Source organism: Schistocerca nitens, chromosome 5, assembly GCF_023898315.1.
Source record: "Schistocerca nitens isolate TAMUIC-IGC-003100 chromosome 5, iqSchNite1.1, whole genome shotgun sequence".
NCBI classification, from domain to species: domain Eukaryota; kingdom Metazoa; phylum Arthropoda; class Insecta; order Orthoptera; family Acrididae; genus Schistocerca; species Schistocerca nitens.
This window is the reverse complement of record NC_064618.1, coordinates 706515109-706516008: the sequence shown is the minus strand read 5'-3', so window position 1 is coordinate 706516008 and position 900 is coordinate 706515109. Positions and strand designations below refer to the sequence as shown.

The 900-nt window shown below is 46.8% G+C and overlaps 1 pseudogene; it reads right to left on the bottom strand.

Annotated features, from left to right (window-relative positions):
- Nucleotides 1-528: 528 nt before the first annotated feature.
- Nucleotides 529-646, bottom strand: LOC126261495 (5S ribosomal RNA; annotated as a pseudogene).
- Nucleotides 647-900: the final 254 nt, after the last annotated feature.

Sequence of the window (900 nt, the reverse complement as noted above, 5' to 3'; positions counted from 1 at the left end):
CAGATCTACTCACTTACGGAATGTTTCCCATCAAGGAACTACTTGAGACTGGTGATAAATTTTGTCACAATGAAGAACCGCAAAATACAGGAAACAAAGAACTGGTGCCACACAACGAGTAGTTACCTATAAAGTTGGTGAACTTTTCACTGTATGTCCGAGAAACTTCGAGCAGATTGTGAGAAACATTTCTGTTTCTGTCGTATGTCAGTGACGTGACGTCCTCTGCATAATCCTGGTACTACTCGCTCAGTTGGTGGTCACCAACATGAGCAAAGATACAACTGCAGAAGAGGTGGGGGTTATTAAGTGTGAAACTAAAATACTCCCGAATAGGCCATGAAGGCCCAACGGTACCACAGGCCTCCTCGTCATTCTCACCTCACAGGCGATACTGGAAGTGGATGTGGAGGGGCATGTGGTCTGCACACCGCTCTCCCGGTCGTACGTCAGTTTATGAGACCGGAGCCGCTACTTCTCTATCAAGTAGCTCCTCAGTTTGTCCACTAGGGCTGAGTGCACCCCACTTGCCAACAGCGCTCGGCAGACCGGATGGTCACCTATTCAAGTGCTAGCCCAGCCCGACAGCGCTTAACTTCGATGATCTGACGGGAACTGGTGTTACCACTGCGGCAAGGCCGTTGGCCTATTGAGTGTGAGGTGACCACACAATAGAATTCGTTTTTGCAGAAAAATACAGTTTTGTTACAATTGTAACAAATTTTTTGTTATAAATACACGCGACGTGACGTCCTCTGCATAATATTGATACTACTCTTTCAGTGGGATGACCTCAGCATTTAAGTCCCATAGTGCTCAGAGCCAACTCCTTCAATTGGTGGACATCTGGACGTCAACATGTGCAAAAATATTACAGAAGAGATGGTGGCTAAGGTCTGC